Source organism: Vanessa tameamea, chromosome 29 (genome assembly GCF_037043105.1).
Source record: "Vanessa tameamea isolate UH-Manoa-2023 chromosome 29, ilVanTame1 primary haplotype, whole genome shotgun sequence".
NCBI classification, from domain to species: Eukaryota; Metazoa; Arthropoda; class Insecta; order Lepidoptera; family Nymphalidae; genus Vanessa; species Vanessa tameamea.
The window spans coordinates 862,483-882,865 of NC_087337.1; the positions used below are offsets into that span (position 1 = coordinate 862,483).

The window sequence follows — 20,383 nt, forward strand, 5'->3', positions numbered from 1 at the left end:
AAAATTTAAAAAAAAAAAACGCTCAAGGACCGCTTATGTGCAAAAGGTATACTAGCAGTGAGTTTATGATTGATAGCACACCTTGGGAATGAAACGATCGCCTCCTGGCTGTTTCCTTTCAAATTGAATGTATGTAAATAACAAAATTGACAAAAATGAAAAAGACCTTGGTTTACTTGGTGGTAGGGCTTTGTGCAAGCCCGCCTGGGTAGGTACCACCCACTTATCAGATATTCTACCGCCAAATAACAGTACTCTGTATTGTTGTGTTCCGGTTAGAAGGGTGAGTGAGACAGTGTAATCACAGGCACAAGGGACGTAATATCTTAGTTCCCAGGGTTGGTGGCGCATAGGTGATGTAAGGAATGGTTAATATTTCTTACGCCTTTGTCTATGGGCAGTGGTGACCACTTACCATCAGGTGGCCCATATGCTCGTCCACCAACCAATAACAAAAAAAAAAAAGACCCGCTGAGCTTCTTTCGCCGGTTCTCAGGTCAGGGTGTTTCCTTTTCCGAACCGGTGTTAGTGTTTGATTTGACTATCAATAAATAAGTGTAATGCTTCTATATCGAATAAAGGAATTTGAGTTTGAGTTTGAGTTAGTATAATCCTCATTTATATTCACAGGAACACTCAGCGGAGAGCAAACGCGGTTAGAAAAGTTAGACAAGTAACTGATATTGAAACCGCTCGTCCAGTATAATTTGGTTATTATTAGTATTATCTCATATGGTATAATATTTTGGGTAACATTACAGATACCACTGTTTTATTTTGCAAGAGTCCGGTCTCTTTGTAATCTTGGAGCTAGAGAATCCCTTCGGGATGTTTTTGACAAAGTAGGAATACTTACAGTTGCGTCACAATATATTTACAATATAATTATATATACGCAAGGATAAGCTTATAACGCCATATTTCTGACTCCAAAAAGTCAATAAATCCTTCTTGGGGCATAGCATTCGTTTCAATATTAAGCAGATATTTTTAAATTTGCTATTTTATAAAATTAAATGATTTGTTAAAAAATGCATTTTTAAATAAGGTATAATGTTCAACGCAAGATTACGTACATAAAAAAAAAAGCGTGGAGCTAATACTTTTTGACTTACAGTTTCAATGAATTTTATTATATTTAACTTTGTATCTCTAATAGAACTGTTGGTAAAGAGTATCTACTGAGTTTCTTGCCGGTTCTTCGTGGTATCTACATTACGAAGCGGTGGAAGCTTTTAATACAGTTCTGTAAATTGACGATTCGAAACCTTAACGTACTTTACTAAAGTACATATATTTTAATTTAAATTTCGAATTATTGTCACAAATGAAATAAATAATAAATTGCATTCGATCAAATATAGTTCACAATGAACATTGATAACGTATCTTTTACCGCAACGTATAAGTTTGTGTACATTCTCACGCTTGTATCTCCTAAATTCAATATTTAATCTAACACGCAAATTTAAAAACATATTATTAAATATCAAAATGTTTATGGTACTAAGTTATTATTAACATTGATAACGTTACATCAAAGAAGTGATTATATTGAGATCACAGAATATTCTGTGATATACCTTGAGTAATATAATATAGTAATATAATATATTAAAGTAATATATAGTAATATATACTTAAGGTATATACCTTGAATCGATCACACCACTCGAAGTTGCTCACATTCCTTCGACTAGAAAGATCTGATGATCTCATAACGGTTGAAAATATTCTCTTTTTATTCAACTAAGAACCGAGTTGTGTTAACGTGTTAGGGCTGTGTGCAAGTCTGGGTAGGTACCACCTATTCATTAGATATTCTACCGTTGAACAGTAATCATTAGTATTGTTGTGTTCCGGTTTGAAGGGAGAGAGAGCCACTGACTACAGGTACAAGGGACATAACATCTTAGCTCCAAGGTTGGTGGCGCATTGGCGAAGTAAGAAATTGACGACCTCCGTGGTCGAGTAGTATGTACACCGGTTTTCATGGGTATGCCACTCCGAGGTCACGGGTTCGATTCCCGGCCGAGTCGATGTAGAAAAAGTTCATCAGTTTTCCATGTTGTCTTGGGACCCCGAGAACCCCCTCTAGGTGTTGGAGGCCCGCATAGGCGGGTCGACCGTCAGGGCGTCACGGTAGTATGCGCAAGCGATCCCGTGGCGCCCGCCGAAAGACGGAGAGGGCACCGCTGGTTTTTTAGTGGGTAAACCCGGCGTACTTGGGCGCACTGGGCGTCCAGGGCGTTTTATTTGAGTAAAGAAAGTTCTTACACTTCCCAGCGTTGCAAAAATTTCGTTAACCAAGTGGTTTATTCAGAGTTCAAAGAATGAAAAAAAAATATTTTAAATTAATTTAAATTTATTTAAGTTTGAACAGCCTTCGGTTTGAACTGTATTTGTAAGCAATAGCGAAACCCAATAAAGTCTTGTAACAAGATAATGTTTTGAGTTATCTATAATCCGATTATTTCGTTATGATTTCGTTGTAATATGATAAAGACGTGATGGTTCAGTACATAGCTAAACATACATACCTTTAGTTTAAATTGCTTTAATTATTACTATTAATTTATAAGTCACACTTTACAATCATTTTATCCATATAATTATGTTATATCAGCTGTAAAACACACGCCATTTTTAATTTTTCTCCAATGTCAAATTTTTTAAAGCCCGCCAAAACTTATCCTTTTCCCTCAAATAATAAAACATTAATATTTGCGATCAGCTGTTAAACCCGCGCCATTTTTTATTTTTCACAATGACAGATTTTTAAATCCCGCCAAAACTACTTATCCTTCTTTCCACAGATGACGAAATCTTAGGTTAGGACATAAGTCAATTAAAAAAATTAACGTTCGATTCCATTAGACATAAATTATTAATGATTCGAAATATGAATTAATTAATATACTAAATTATAATATTAAATCTTGTTATCATATGCTTATAGTTGTGAATTCAAATTCAATTTTGATTAATAAAGTATTTTGACATGCTTAATTTATATGTAAATTATTTTGGTGGTGATTGTAAAAATACGTGAGGTAATCTGCATGATTTTTTTTTTTTTTATATTAGAGGTGGCAAACTAGCAGGAGGCTTTTTCATTGTTGTGATTGTTACTTGTTAATTTCGATCGAACGATTCAAAATTTATTACCTTGTGACTTCAATTATATTACATCTCATGGTAACCTCGATGTGATGCTGCAGGATCTGAAATAAGCTGGACACCCAACTCTTGAGCTCACAGCAAATGTATCATTTTTGAGGTCATTGCAACGGTCATTGGGAATAGGGTCTATATTAATATATATCTTTTAGAGATTTACGAGCCTTTTTTTATTTTAATTTAATTTTAGCAGGGGTAACCACGGGTAATGACTATGTCTTCACCGATTTCGACGGAGACGAGCCAACTACGCAGGATATAAAAATATGTGAGCAAACACAGGTACACTCTCTATTCTTCCACTCTCATAGTCTGATGGGACGGTAATCCGACACGATCAAAAAAATAATTCCCGCGCAAGAGAAACAGCTATACGTACTTTCCGAGAAACGAGAGTGTAGACTTCCAACTTCCAAATTCTGAGCTGTTACTGAACTATCTTCGACAGAAAAAATCAATAAAATTACATGCGACTGAACTGTTCTTTTTACCCAGGGATCTGAGGCCTTATATCAGTGAACCTCGGGTATAGGTATATAAATGCACTAATGCTTCCCATTCACACTTCTCTGTCAGTATAAAGGGTGCATTAAAAGGGCTTATAAAGAGATCTCGTAAGTGTATGCGGGCGAATTCAACGATTAAATTAACAAAGGCGAAATCTTCAGCGGTTTGTTTAAATTAAGTTATTAAATAAAAGATGGCGTCCTAGTTCCGCCATTTTCGATTCGTTGACGTCATTCGTACGATATTCGCTGTTTAATCAATATATAAATAACTAAAATGATTTTAGTTATCAGAAACGTTTTTAATTTTCTTTTTATTGTATAGGTAGGCGGACGGGCAAACGGACCGCCTGATGGTAAATGGTCACCGCCCGAGACATTAGTTCTATAAGAAATATTAAACAATCCTTACATTGCCAACGCGCCATTAGCATTTGAAGCTGATACGTCATATCCCTTGTGCCTTTCCCTTCAAACCGGAACACAACAATACTGATTCTTGCTGTTTAGCGGTAAAATATCTGATGAATGGGTGGTACCTACCCAGGTGGGCTTAAAATAATATAAATAAAAAAAATCACTGGGTGGCACAAGACCGTCTGGATAGGTACCATTCAGTCACGAAATATTCTTCCGTCAGCAATACTCAGTATTATTGTGTTCCGGGTCAAGGGTGTGTGTTTACAAGAGGGACATAACATGGTCTATGGGGAGTGGTGACCACTTGCCATACTATATTTATGTAATATTATCATTACATAGTATAAAACAACGTCGCTTACCGCTGTCTGTCCCTGTGTATGCTTAGATCTTTAAAATTACACAACGGATTTTGATGCAGTTTTCTTCAATAGATAGATTGATTCAAGAGGAAGGTTTATATGTATAATACATGCACAATATAGTAGAGAAACACTGATAATTTTAGAGGTTTCTGAAGTGATGTCGTAAATAAACATATTTTTTGCGCTTTCATTGCAAACACTGACTGAACCCTACGATATAGATCAAAATAATGTACTACAGTATTGTACGCCTTAAAAAGATTCCCGAAAAAGTCCCAGGTGGTATATTTCTATCTCTTAGGGTTATCCCACAACAACAGCTTGTTATCCTTTACTTTTTACGAGAAATAATAACTTATTTTCGAAGCAATTTTAAGCAATACAGCAGTAATCCTTATCCAATCAAGTACCTTTAATACACTGTGCATTTATATAAACCAATATTGCATTTTACAGCATGAAATTTAAATCAATATTTTCGAAGATATTACAGATTTAAAACGCAGGGATATAGCGGTTTGTATTGTCTAATGACTGAAAAACTGTGAACTTTGTAAGACATTCTGTAGTAAATGTAGTAATCGCATTGCACCCGTGCGAAGCGGGGCGGGTCGCTAGTTATATACTAAAACTTTCAAAAGGCGATGTACGACTTGTATAAGTATTTAAATTTCTTTTTTGGTGTTCTAATGGTTAATATTTCTTACAGCGTTCTTAATATATTCAGAAAGAAGATACATCCGTCTATGTATAATTAATTTAGCTAGATATTTACTAGCCACTCGTCGCGTCTTCGCTCGGGTAAAATAAGGTTCTACAAAAATGCGTGTATATCTTAAATATAACTTTATTGGTGTACGAATACGTGATTTTTGTGACATCGACAATCTTCGTTATATTTCAGCCAATTTATAATTAATAAACCCTAATGAATTGTACATATAAATCTTCCTCATGAATCGCTCCGGCCGTTGGTGAAAACCGTGTTATAATCGGTTCAGTAGTTTCGGAGTTTATCGCGTTCAAACGGAGCAGCGATACTTTGTCGTGCAATATTTTTTAGTGATTACTAATTTAATTTGAGCGAAAAAAGAATTGTTATTTGTTCTGGCAACATTCGATTACAGAGTACACAATTAACTGGGCCGTCGCCGTATATTCTGTGACATTTAATTTGGCATTAAAATCTTAATATTCTGCCAAAAAATTTTCACGATTCGCCCCCAAAACACAAATGACACTTTGATATATTATTACGTCGTAAATGAATCTGTCAACAGCGAATTAATGTTATCGTATAAGATTTATGTTAATAACTAAAACGTTTAATTTGTCACGATGTGATTTGTAAAGATATTAATTTATTCCTGTATCCCGTCATAGCCAGAGCCGTCTCAAGCTATGCTGGGGCCCATGACCACCCACGAATTTGGGGCCGTTTTGGTAGAAATTTACAACCATGTACAAATAATTTGCTTATAGCCGGGCCTTGAGTATAGTTTCAAATAAACGGTGCGGTAATTTTCGTAAATTCGTAGGAATCTGATCGGTTGTACAATCTTATGGCTATTTTATAGCCTTTTTTGATAAATATGTTATGTTATTTCTTACAAATTTATCACTTTCGAAAATATACATAGCAGTCAACATGAGTACAAACGTGTGAAGGAAATTGTCGGTTCTTCGGGGCGCTCGAGGGATGGGGGCCTTGGGCACGTTCCCCGTGTTTATGGTAAAGACGCTCATAGCCCAGAGGCTGAATTGGTTAGTATAATTAAATTTTCAGATTTCTTTTTCTTTGTAATAAAGGTACACGGACGGAGAAATGGACGACCAGATGGCCCATATAGTCTATTCCAACCACAATAGGACAAAACCCAAACGAACACCATCAAATTAACATGATATCGAGACCTTTATAATCTATGATATTCACTATGGATTTGCGAAAACATGGCGTTCTCAACTTCAAGGAAGCTGTTATCGGAACTTTGGAAGTAAAATTAAAGTGGATATAAGTAGTTTAGTGTAACAGTGTTGTGTTATAAATAAAGAAATATTAATCAAGAACTGTTAGGGCACAATTTTATACCGAGTTATTAGAAAATCGCATGGAATACGTTAATCTAAGGTTTGTTTAACTTTATTCCTTCTTCGATGGCTAGACAACAGACACTGGCGCTATAAGAGTCATTAATAATTCCATAAATCGCAAATACCAATATTGAGAACTAAGTAGCCTTATTATTATATTATATTCTGCTTAAAATATGACCTAAATATATATATGATTTTTTATCTAGTTTTTATTTAGATTTTAGTATCTGTTTAGAAAAAAAAACGCCTGGATTTAGGCTCGGGTTCCATCACAGGACAGTAATTATTGTAAAAAACAGCATTGTAAATCTGTTTATTTGAAAAGAGCAACTAACTATGCGAGTTTCTTGCCGTTTCTTCTCGCTGGAGGCTGCTTTCCGGAACGGTGGTAGTATTTAAATATCGACGATTCAAAAACGCTTCATTGTTAAATTTACTTGAATAAATTGATTTTGATTTGATTAATAATAGTTTATATTTACTAATATTACATTTTTAATTATTATTTAATAACAATACTGTATCCCTGGTAGCCTGCGTCACATTTTAAAGTACGTTTTGGCCTAACACGTTATGTATTTCTAAGTATTGTCTATTACACAAAAGAGACGCTTATGTCAGTATCTAAAGACGATTGAAAATGGATTAAAAAACAAAAATTCTCTATACAAGTTTTATTGTCTTGACCTTAATGACCGAGATTTTTTATTTATAAAACAATTAGGAAATACCCATTATTTACAAATCACGAAGTCGCCGTTAACTAACATGACTGTATTTTTATATGTTGAAAAAGAGTAACTACTGAGTTTCTTGCCGGTTCTTCTCGGTAGAATCTACATTCCGAACCGGTGGTAGCTTTACTTTAAATAGTTTGTTAAATGACGATTCAAAAGTGCTTGTAAAAGCCTACTCGAATAAAGTATATTTTGATTTGATTTGATTTGAATTCATTGTTTTTTAAACACGACGATTTGATACTTCATGTCTTGTAATGAAAACAGATAATCAGAGCATAATGCGATTATGACTATTATTTTTATGTTGTAATGTTTTAATGATTGAAAAGTATAAATAAATAAATAAAATAAATATTTGACAACATCACATACATCACTCTGATCCCAATGTAAGCAGCTAAAGCACTTGTGTTATGGAAAATCAGAAGTAACGACGGCACCACAAACACCCAGACCCAAGACAACATAGAAAACTAATGAACTTTTTCTACTCTACTCGGCCGGAAATCGATCCGGGACCTCGGAGTGGCATACCCATGAAAACCGGTGTACACACTACTCGACCACAGAGGTCGTATATATTATTGTTTATATTTAAAACGGCAAACTGGCACATGGGCCTCCGTCTTCATCAAACTTGGAAACTAAGATGTTATGTCCCTTGTGTTTGTTGTTAAACTGACTTTAACACCCCCCCAAATTGGACACATTGCAATTACATATACTGTATTCCAACCATAAGAGGGGAAAAGCCAAATAAACAACATTTGACAGCAAATTGACGCGACATCATCGGTCGAGAGGTCGATTAATCCATTATATTCACTAACGATTTGCGAAAAAATGGCGTTTTGAACGTCGACGACACTTAACGGAATTTTGGAACTAATATTAATATGGAAATAAGTAGTTAAGTGTAACAGTGTTGTATTATAAATAGAGATATATTAATCATAAACTCTCAGTAGTGCACAATATAGCCGAGTTATTAGCAAATCGCATGAAATACGTAAATCGAATACTTTAATTGGCTGTATATTTATTTTTATACGCTAATAAAAATTTTATACTTGACTTTTGATTGCGTAATATTTAATAAATATTGTGTTTAGCCATAAAAAGGAATACAAAACTATAACTTAACACCAAACTATAACATCTACAAACTTGAAATTTGGCAGGTAGATTCTTTATATGGCCTTGACATCCGCTAAGATAAGATTTTACGAAACTTCACCCCTAAGGGGGTAAAACGGTGGTTGGAAGTTTGTATGAAAGTCGTATGTTTTTGAAGTAAGAGACTTGAAATTTAAATGCTCTATATATGGTGTCGAGGTGTACTGATAATGTATCTTAAGACGTCAACCGTTTTTTAATTAATATCTTAAGTCGGACACCGTTTCATAAATCAACGTTAAGCGAGAAGCTACGGAAAAAGACTCGCGTAAATGCAGTTTTAAAATAAATTACTAAATTCAGTTATTTACATAGATAACAATATTTGAAATCTTAATGCAATATTTCAGTTGGTAAATAAATTAAATAAAAAATTCAATTAGAAAAATAATATTCGAAAGAAATGCTATTTAAATAATTCAATATGAATATTTTATGCGTATATTTGATTTGGTTACATTTTTACACCTAAAAGCTGAACAGATTTCGATTTAACTTATATAATGAGCTTGTAAAAGCTATCAATCGCAAATCTATTTCCGCGACTTCGTTCAGTATTAGTCCCTTAAGGGTTGGTTTAATAAAAACACGCTGTGTACAAAGCCGAGGTTTCTGAGCCGAGATCATTTTTAATGCAGTTCAACGGTCATGAAATCAAAAGTTACTTTCGCATTTCGGTACACTAAAATAAATACCTATACTTAATATTATTATAAATGCGAAAGCAACTTTGTCTATCTGTTGTTCACGGCCAAACCACTCAACCGAATTTGATGAAATTTTGTTACAAAGCAAGTTTGAACTCCACGAAAGAACATAGGTTACTTTTTTATGCTTAACATTTGGCGACTAGCCCCTTAAACGCGAACGAAGCACGGTCGAGAAGTGGTTACTTAAATTAGTTATGATATATTAAATATAAGATTTCAAGAGTTAATATTTATTATCAATTAATTTATACTGTAAATTAATACTACGAATGAAAATACTTCAGTTTTTAAAGACGTCACATAAACAATAACTATAAACATGAATACCGTCGAAACCATAAAAGAAAACTAAACTAAAATCGAAATTATATTAAATATTAATATCTCAAAGGCAGACACCGTAACGTATTATTATATGTAAATATAATAAGCTATATAAAAGCTTAAATTATAAGACGATGTACGAAACGAAAGCATTCGTGTTTAATAAAGCCTTTATTTTTAAACGAATCACGTAAAGACACACCAAGACACTTACCCTTTTCGAAATAAGCCAAAATATGTCTCAAGTTGATCTTAATCACAAACAGAATATAACACAAGAAAACACAACTACGTGTAACTGTTATGTGCAACAGTTAGCGACATCAACGAATGAAAGCTAAACGCGTACTGGCGTAAGGAATTTTGTTTTAGTGAGACTTTGGGTGCGCGGTGTTGCTAGATCTACTGTTATATTTGCCTTATTTTAATTTACCTTTTGTAGGAGCTTTAGTTTTTTTTTTTTTTGTAATTTTTATATAAAGTTAATTTCTTTGCGAGAAACATAGTTTGTTTAGTTAGATAGACATAGAATTTGATTAAAATTGTCTGTAACCGTTTGTTTATTGTCGTTATATGGACCGGTCCATTAATATTCTCGCGTTGGAAACCAAACCCTTGTTGGTTTTCAAAGGTTAGGCATAAAAAAGTAACGGAAGTTGAGATTCAAGGTTACTTTATGCAAATTGCAACAAATTTCATTAAAATCAGTGGTTCAGTGGTTAAGCCGTGCGTGAGTAACAGACAGACAGATTTACAATTTTATTAAAGAATCCGGTATATATCATACTGAATACTTTAATAGTAACTTTATATTTTTTTTGAAGTCATGCTTTTATTCTATTTTTATGATGCGTGCGCACAGTGACATGACGGTACACGATGAAGTTGCTCGCGAAACCGCCGATTAGATGTCAAGTCGCTCGAAATAGACAACTTCACGTCTTGTCTTGTTTTGCAATGTTTATTTTATTCCAAATTTGAATTGTAAATGCTTAAATTTGTGATTGAGTGTTGTAGTTTTGGTGAAAATAATAGAAATAAATGTATTATCAAAATAAATAATAATAATTTTATTATGAATAAGTAGATTATTATTATTTTATTGTTATTTATAATATACGCAATTAAAAAAAATATTTTTAATTATGCCGACGAAGTAAAACATCTCACGCTCATACGTAAGTACACGCAACATTTTTATTTTGCAATAAAGCAATAAATTAAGAAAAATAAATGTAAGACATATGTATAAAAACAGTTGTGATTTGGGAGGATTTGAACTAGGAATCTTGGATTAATTTAAATATATATTTAATATAATTATGTACTTTATATTTATTTAAATAAGAAGACGATTTTAAATCATTATAAAAATAAAAATAATAATAATAATAATGCCAAAAAGAATCTCTGAAATCGGGGTGAATTCTCCCCACAGCAACACGACCAATGATACCTGTATTACACACACATTGACGATCCTTTCACAGGGCGTCGTGTTACTTCAAAGGGAGTTACAAACATACACATTAGAAAGAGACGGGTATATTAATTGACGTACCGCTCAAACGAGTTTGGAGTTCGATTCTCGGGCTTAGGAAATGTTTCCGGGGGGGTTTCTTAAGTAATTCTGTTGTTGATTAACGTTTAAAATATTTATTCTATTTACATATAAATAGTTTGTTTATATATAAACGCTTATCTCGAAAACTATTTTACTGCTATAGAAACGGCGAGTACATTTCCTACCGTATGGAGGAGATTTAAAGCATATTCCAAAACGCTCCAATAACTGTTGGATACACCCGTGGCCAAATCAAAATCAAAATAAGTCTCCGCCACACATATATATTTAATTTAAATGACAAAATTAGTTTCCTTTTCGTAGATTACGACCACAAAAAACTTTTAGCGTTTATATATATATAAATATCAATGATAGTTTCAAACTTATGCAAATGATAGGCTCACTTAAGGTACATACCGCACGGAACAAGGATTTAAATAAAGTTAACAACATATCAAATCAAAATATACTTTATTCAAGTCGGCTTTTACAAGCACTTTTGAATCGTCATTTAACAAACTATTTAAAGTAAAGCTACCACCGGTTCGGAATGTAGATTCTACCGAGGAGAACCGGCAAGAATCTCAGTAGTTACTCTTTTTCAACATCTAAAAATACAGTCATGTTAGTTAAATACTGCCCATATATACAACTGTTTTATTATCTTCAATAGATTACGCTGAAACTATAATTACAAAGCACAATTCATTTAATTACTTTATGTAAAAACACTTGCACTAAGTGCAGGCGCACCGGTCACGCGACAGCCGACGCCGCTACAGAGCTGCAGATTTTGGGTCTGTTTTATGTTGGCCCTACTGGTCTTTAGTGTCACCGGGCGTGGGGTCAAGTACTCAGACTTGGAGTTTGAGCCCTCTCGGACTTCGATTGATGTTCGTCCTGAGGGTGTATCTTATGAGATTGTATCTCGGCTCAGACCGTTGATGTCGGTGTCCATGGTGTGGCGAGTGATTCTGCTTGTAGCAGTGCCAAATCGACTTCACGACTATTTTCGTGACGTCACTCAAAATTAATGAACATTACATTAACATCTTGTAAATTTCCCACTGCTGGGCCAAGGCCTCCTCTCGCTGCTCCAATGGGGGTTGGTGGAATAAACATGTGGCAGAATTTAGTTGAAATTAGACACATGCAGGTTTCCTCACGATGTTTTCCTTCACCGCCGAGCACGAAATGAATTATAAACACAAATTAAGCACGTGAAAATTCAGTGGTGCTTGCCTGGACTTTGAACCCGAAATCATCCGTTAAGATGCACGTGATAACATTGATATTAATAAGAGGGTACTTTGACTTTTCTGTTCAATATTGTGAGTCACGTGATTTGTAGTGAGGCTCATATAAGTGATGGAAGCTCGGTACAGAACACTTTACTTTACACTTTACTCTTCTTGGAGCAGCAAGGTGCTAACATTTAAGGTACGATATAATTTTGTGATATAGTATAATTGTTATTGCTTGTTAAATTATTGATGATGATATAAATTGTTTTTTTGCAATTATCAAGATACAAAGTTAGCATTAAGGTAATCGGTGTTAATGTAAATATTAATTGATACAATACTACGTTTACTACAGCTATTATAATGGCTAAATAAATATTTGTGTTTCATATATAATCTTTTATTGTCTTAAAACCTTAAAATATAATAAATTAATAAAGAAATAGAAATTATCTTAAAATATCCTGACATAATGTATTGAGTCTCTATAAAAGATCTAACACACGCGTTCTAACCACTGGGCTATCCATCAAAATCAAAATATACTTTATTCAAGTAGGCTTTTACAAGCACTTTAGAATCATTTAACAAACTGTTTAAGTGAAGCTACCGCCGGTTCGGAATGTAGATTCTACCGAGGAGAATTGGCAAGAAACTCGATAGTTACTCTTTTTCAATATTTAAAAATACAAAGTAATGTTAGTTGTAATTGTATTTAGTATTACATATGTATAGAATACTTATCTGGGATCTCGTTGGAGGTGTGGCTGCAGAAGGCAGTTATCATACATATTAACTCGCCCCACGCTGTTGACACCAGTGGTCACCACACACATCAATTCGTCCCTGTTCGTTTTCTATGATAACCACCAATCACTACATAGTATAAAACAAAGTCGCTTACCGCTGTCTGTCTCTATGTATGCTTAGATCTTTAAAATTACACAACGGATTTTGATGCGGTTTTTTTTCAATAGATACATTGATTCAAGAGGAAGGTTTATATGTATAATACATGCACAATATTACAGAGAAACACTGATAATTTTAGAGGTTACTGAAGTGATGTCGTAAATAAACACATTTTTTGCGCTTACATTGCAAACGCTGGCTGAACTCTACGAGATATATCAAAATAATGTACTACAGTATTGTACTCCTTATACAGGTCTTCAAAAAAGTTCTATCTGTTAGGGATAACCCACAATAACCATTTTTTATGCTTTACCATTTACGAGAAATAATGGCTTATTTCCGAAGCGATTTTAAGCAACATAGCATTAATGCTTATCCAATTAAGTACCTTAAATACATTTTGCATTTAATATAAGCACATCAATATGGCCCTTAAAAGCATGTAATTTAAATGAATATTTTCGAAGATATTACAGATTTAAAACGCAGGGATATTTTAAAGGTTAGTGGTGCATTGGTGATATAAGGAATTATTATTTTTTCTTACAGCACAATTGTCTATGGGCGGCGGTGACCGCAAACCTCCAGATGGCCCATTTGCTCTTCCGTCTACCTATAAAATAAAATAAATGCCGGTTCTTGTTAGAATACACTTCCAGCCGGTGGTATCTTTATATTTTATGAAATATTGTAACATTACGATTAAAGTATATAATTATTTTTACAGTTTCTACTCTGGATAATTTATAACCGGTTACGATTCGTTTTGCTTACGGATAGCAAATTAAAAAGTAGCGGCCTATAAATATCCCAGTACTGGGCTAAAACATGCTCTCCTTTTAAAGCATGATGGATATTCCTCTAAGCTGCTCCAATGCGAGTTGGTACATGTATACCAGATCAACCAGGTATGAGAGATTTTCATTTGACTCATACTTTCTTATGATGTTTTTTTTTTTAATTTTTTCATTTAATTTAACAACATCCACGGGCTCAGAGTTCCTGTGCCTTTTTTACATTATACTTTAATACATTTTGGCGTTTTAAATTTTATTTTATTACTGAACATCAGCAGATCTTCCCTTTCGAGTTCTAACGATGTTTTCCTAGACCATGAATTATAAACAGAAATGATTCACACGAAACTTACGAAACAATACTCGTCTGGGTTGGAATCCCCTCTAACCACCAAGGGCTCCAACAGTATTATCGTTTTAAGCATTCTAGGCGTGGTTCGTTCCGAATATTTCCCACGATCCGTCAATGACGTATGCACGAAGCATTATTCAAATTTCTGAATATATATCGCGATGATATAAACTGCTTGGCATCAAGATGACAGGTCCACGACTTCCGACATTATTTGTAGAGACTTTTCTTTAAATATTCGAAGAAAGAGATTTCATCCTGTACCTTAATAAGGTGTTATGTGGGGTTTCATTCAGTACCATATTTACCATAAAGGTACGTACCCCGAGCCTCTATTGTCGCTTCCCTCAGATTTATAGTGTAATTTTTTGTTTTGGTAATGATTGTAGCGGTTCGTCGCAATTTAACAGTTAACCAGGTTACATATATGTACTATTTCTACAAAGTGCTCACAACGATCTCAATAAAAAATTAAATTTGCGTCACGGGACGACAGAAGTGATAACTCAAAGTAATCTCAGTTGAACTATTTAATATTAAAATTGTTTAACTCGAGAAAAGCTTCGGTTATTACTTGAATTATATGACAATTTAAGGAAAAGTTATTTATTAATAAAACCTTTTATTGGTTATAAAATGTTAATTCTTAGTTACAATTCTTGAATATGTATTATTAGTATAATTATCGCCTGCCTACCGTCGTGTGCGTAAGAGAAGGGGAAGCCAGACGGGCGCCGTAACGCGTTACGTAACGAAACGGTTTACGCTTCCATAAGAAGTTATCACTTCAAAAATATTGTGTGTGTGTGTCTAATATATAAAAATAGTTGTCGAGATTAATTTTTATAAAACTTTTGTAAGATTAAGGATTACTCAGCGTACAACATTTGATCTCTCAGTCGAGATGATTTTCTTCGACATCATAACATAAACATAATCAGCCTGTAAATTTCCCACTGCTGGGCTAAGGCCTCCTCTCCCGTTGAGGAGAAGGTATGGAGCATATTCCACCACGCTGCTCCAATGCGGGTTGGTGGAATACGCATGTGGCAGAATTTCGTTGAAATTAGACACATGCAGGTTTCCTCACGATGTTTTCCTTCACCGCCGAGCACGAGATGAATTATAAACACAAATTAAGCACTGGGTTTGAACCCGAAATCATCGGTTAAGATGCACGCGTTCTAACCACTGGGCCATCTCGGCTCATCTTCGACATCAACGATAATTACCGTGTTTCCGTCAATTTACATAGAACTAATGATATAGTTATCGCCCGCGGCTTTGCATTTGAGGAGTCTTCAAGTCTTAAGATCGTCAGGTCTTAGCCATTAAAAGTAGTATTAGTGAGTTCAAGCTTTTTTCATAACAAATTTCAATCGATTTCGTTTCAGTGTTTTGGCCGTGAAAGAGCAACAGACAGAGTTACTTTAGTATAATGCCTTTTCGCACTAGTATAGACTAGTGTTGTGAGGCCAGGGCCGAATTCAACGTTAGCGCCGCCCCTGAGGACAGTATTTTTTTCATAAAGTATCGATGTCGATGTAATTCGTCGTAGAGATCTTGTTATATATAAAAAATAAAATAGTAGTCTAGGTCCTTCCCCTGTTTGCAAACTATCTCCGTACAAAGTTTCATCTAAATCGGTTCAGCAGTTTAAACCTGAAGAGGTTACAGACAGAGGAACTTTCGCATTTATAATATTAGTAAAGATTTCTCATCTGGAAGTTGCCCTCCTAGGCAGGAGGCCCCATGTCCGCCCCCAAATCCGACTCTGGATGACGCTTTACATCGGTAAGTATGTGCTTCCGGAATCCAATCACAGCGCCACCTACTAGATCTAATCTAAACCATCCAGAAAACCACACAAAATACATCAATACCGATTCAGCCGTTTAGGAGTAGTAATTAGGAGTAACAAATACTCAAATACAAGTCTTTATACAGAGTCTCCGTCATAAGTCACGTCGTGTAGCACAGCCTTTAATATTTCGCACTATTTACCCAAAATGTCCGACTCGAAATATAGCGAACATTTTCGCGCGCTGCATCTGACAGCTGACGTGTGGCGGCCATTTTGTACCAATTTATTGGCGCCATAAAAATGTATTCGTTGGATTTATGAGAAGCTTTTTGGAAGACAACACGAAATTCATGGCGATTAACGCGAAATATAAATTGTTTTCATTATTTATTTATGAATACGTTTAATATTGTTCAGTGTTGAGTTTTCGATGAGTTAAAGTTATGGATATTGTGGTGTTGTGATTTCTTTCGCATCCGTTGTTTGTAACGATTGAACTTAATTTATTTAACACATAAACTGTTAATAAATATAAATCACAGCGAATACTTTTTTTTATTGCCATGCTAACAATTCGGTTTGTACGATATTTATTTAGCCTTTAATGTTTAATTTGTATGCCGTTGCAGCTTGGACACTAATAAGTACCTAGGTACTAAAACGAGTTCCATTTTTAAATTGAAGACTACATAATCTAATATTCTTTAGTAAATACCAATAAGGCGATTTGAAAAAGAAATACAGATTAATAAACCTCAGATTTTACATATTCCATGTAATTTGCTAATAGCTCAGTTATATTGTACACTAGCTGTGGCCGTGACTTCGTGCGCGTTTGAATTAAACTGAAATTTTATATGTACGTAATTCTAAAATAAAAGTAGCCTAAGTTACTCCTTATTTCATTAGCCATCTGGCAGTGAAATTCTCGTTAAAATCGGTCCAGCCGGTCCTGAGATTAGCCGGAACAAACAGATAGACAAAAATTGTAAAAATGATTATTTTGCTATATTGACGACCTCCGTGGTCGAGTAGTGTGTGCACCGGTTTTCATGGGTACGCCACTCCAAGGTCCCGGGTTCGATTCCCGGCCGAGTCGATGTAGAAAAACTTCATTGGTTTTCTATGTTGTCTTGGGTCTGGGTGTTTGTGGTGCCGTCGTTACTTCTGATGTCCATAACACAAGTGCTTTAGCTACTTACATTGGGATCAGAGTGATGTATGTGATGTTGTCCAATATTTATTATTATTATTATTTATATACCGTGTGAACAGACACTCTAATTTTATTATATGTATACGTTAATGTAAAAGCTCGAATTACGGTAAATCTTAAGATTTTCCTGTAAAACTTAAGATTTATTATGAATGGTAAATGTCCATAAAACTTTGGGATTCGAACTTTTACCATCATTCTTCAAACTCCCGTTTACTTTCGACCAATCGTATCGCGTCATTTCAAGGTCAAAGCGGTTTTTTTGTCTTGTGGGAACAGACTATATATAACTAAGTTTAACTATTCAATAAGTAGAAAACATTGGCCTGTAATTAAACTTAATATATCACGTGAATTGCACCGTATTGTATTTGTGTTAAGGTTCAAAATTGCGTACACATAATCATTGACATATTTCATTAATTTCATAAAGCATGTGAAATAGGGCTGGGATCTAGGGTTTTGTGCAAATCTGTATGGGTAGGTACCACTGACTTGTCGCGCACTGTACCACCAAACAGCAATACATAGTTGTTGTATTGCGGTTTGAGGGGTGAGTGAGTCAGTGTAGCTACAGACAAGGGACATAACATCTTAGTTCCCAAGGTTCGTGGTGCGTTACGAATGTAAGGAATGGTTAATATTTCTTACGGCGCCATTGAGTATGGGTGGTGACGGGGCCGGATCTACCATATGGGTTTTTGGGCTTCAGACCAGTGCCCCGTGGATTCAAGGGGGTCCAGCTAAGTTAAGTCAAAGTCAAAAATAGACGATAATGCGAAAGAATCCATAACTTTATTAAATTAAACATTTCGTATGGTTTGCAGCGCTGCGAGTCCTGCAATTAATCAAACCCATTCAATTCATTTAATTCAAGTCTACGTTCAGAAATTTCTTAGGTTCTTAGGTAGCCCAGGGCCCCCTAAACTTACGGTCCGGCCCTGGGTGGTGACCACTTACCATCAGTTGGCCCAATACCCCGTCCGCCTGCATATAAAAAAACTGGCTTGGAATACTTTACGCTTTAAAGAGTTCCCTTAGATGCAATACGTCCTTTTATAAACGCAAATTAATCACTTATAAATTCAGATCCGAGATGATCCAGTGGTTAGAATGCATGCATCTTAACCGATGATTGCGGTTTCAAAACCAGCACCACTGAATTTTCATCATTAACATTTATGTTTATCATTCATCTCGTGATCGGTGACGGATAACATCGTAAGGAAACTTTGTGTGGTGTCAAATTGCAAAATTTTCTGCCACACGTGTATCCAATAACTGTTTTGGAGCAGCGTGGTGGAAAAAGCTCTTTTCTTCTCATCAAACAGAGAGAAGGCCTTGGAATATAATTAAAGGCTTACTTTAAATTCAGTGACATCCGGAAGATGACCAGATATAGTCTGGTAAATAATATATTTTGTGTTTGAATTAGAAATACTTCCTCTAGTACGGTTACCATTGGTTCAGTTCTCTTGTTACATTTTATGGAAAGACCTGACGTAACTTATACGCATGATTGGTTCCATACGAAAGAACTCTTAAAGGGCCGACAGTGTAGACACAAAATTTTTATAAACATAGGTATATAAGCTTGTTACTGAATGTTTTTTTTTTCCATAAATTTATTGGATTACGAGTTTTAATTACTACGCAACAAGGCTTCGATGTTGATTAGTCTAGACAGCGGCAATAAACAACGGCTATAACAATGAGAAAGGTTATTAATTTTTAACCTTTTTGTACTATTATCCTTGAAACTGAACGTATCAGGGATAGTCGAATATTTATCAGAAGACTTCTGTTTAAGTTCCTTACTTCCCCTTTCTGTCCGAAGTAAGCATAAAAATATATGACCTATGATTAAACGGAAACACGACAAACATCAAAATAGTATTGATAAAACCGTTTGAAGAGAGGGGTGTAGCTATGGGGTTTAAAATTAACCTATGTGCTATTCCAGACTATGATCTATCTCTGTAACAAATTACATTCAGATTAGTTCAGCCGTGCTATCGTTTTCTAATTGAGTTACAAAAATCAATCCATTAAAACATACGCATTTAAATATTAGTAAGATTTCTATTTAATTTGCTGTCTTTATTATTATACTAGTTTCTTGTCCAGACTTCGTTCGGTTATCACAGATTCTATCATACGTGATTTTTTCGAAACTAACAGTTTACATAGCGCAACGATTTTTCTAAAAATGTATAATTTTCTCCCGTTTTTGCAATATTTCTCATTAATACTCCGCTCCTATTGATCGTAACACGATGGTGTTTAGCCTACAGCCTTTCCCAATAAATAGGCTACGTATTGCTGAAGGGAGAAGTCCTCCTCCTGTATCTCATGTCACTTGAAATATTTAATACAAAAAAAAAAATTAATACTGACGGGGGCTCTCATACAAGCGTTTTTTTGCCCTTTTTGCTGGATATCAATAAATGTGTGTACCTACTGTTTTGACGACCTCCGTGGTCGGGTAGTGTGTACACCGGTTTTCATGGGTACGCCACTCCGAGGTCCCGGGTTCGATTCCCGGCCGAGCCGATGTAGAAAAAGTTCATTAGTTTTCTATGTTGTCTTGGGTCTGGATGTTTGTGGTACCGTCGTTACTTCTGATTTTCCATAACACGAGTGCTTTAGCTACTTACATTGGGATCAGAGTAATGTATGTGATGTTGTCCAATATTTAATATTTATTTATTTATTTATATTTAATATTTACTGTTGTTTACCTAGTCAATGATACTGAGCGCTTCGTGCGCGAGTCCGACTCGTACTTGACCGGTTTCATTTTCCTGGTGCATTGGAGCCAAAGTTCTAATAAGGAACAGGCCAGATTCTCGGCCAACGATTTCGTTGCTAGGCACGTATTTTAACTATGATCACATTAAATTTATATCTGAAAGCATTAAAACTGTCGAAACAAATAATCTGCTGTAGGTACAGGAGCGGTCGCAGGTA

The 20,383-nt window shown here is 34.9% G+C and overlaps 2 protein-coding genes across 3 annotated transcripts in view; one reads left to right on the forward strand and one right to left on the reverse strand.

Moving 5' to 3' along the window:
• Positions 1-9,855, reverse strand: part of Sli (slit) — a 153,753-nt gene extending 143,898 nt beyond the window's left edge. For both annotated transcript variants that reach the window (XM_064219852.1, XM_064219851.1), the window contains exon 1: positions 9,733-9,855. The gene's annotated coding sequence lies outside the window, so the exon portion shown is untranslated. The remainder of the gene's footprint in view (positions 1-9,732) is intronic.
• LOC113400639 (grpE protein homolog, mitochondrial) overlaps positions 1-20,383 on the forward strand; it is a 275,541-nt gene that overhangs the window by 185,999 nt on the left and 69,159 nt on the right. The window lies entirely within an intron of this gene.